Source organism: Nannospalax galili, unplaced genomic scaffold, assembly GCF_000622305.1.
Source record: "Nannospalax galili isolate Female #2095 unplaced genomic scaffold, S.galili_v1.0 scaffold4609, whole genome shotgun sequence".
Taxonomy (NCBI): Eukaryota; Metazoa; Chordata; class Mammalia; order Rodentia; family Spalacidae; genus Nannospalax; species Nannospalax galili.
Window position 1 is genome coordinate 46729 of NW_008360236.1, and position 286 is coordinate 47014.

The following is a 286-nucleotide window of genomic DNA, read 5'->3' on the forward strand; positions in this document are numbered from 1 at the left end:
TAACCTTAAAGAAAAAATTACCAGCTCACATAATTAATCAGGGTACATTTTAAGTTCTAACTTTGTGCTCTATAATGCATCATTTGTAAAGACCAAGTAGATCTCCTTTGTTGTGAATGATGTGTGTGTGAAAGTACTGCAGCTAGCAGTATCTGATTGTAAAATAAAGTAATTGTATTTCAAAAAAATGAGTCTTTCTTCATAAAATAAAAAAGTATATTTCAAAATTGAATGGAGATCTTTTTTAAATGTTAAAAACTCATTCAATTTTATGTCTTATAGGGTT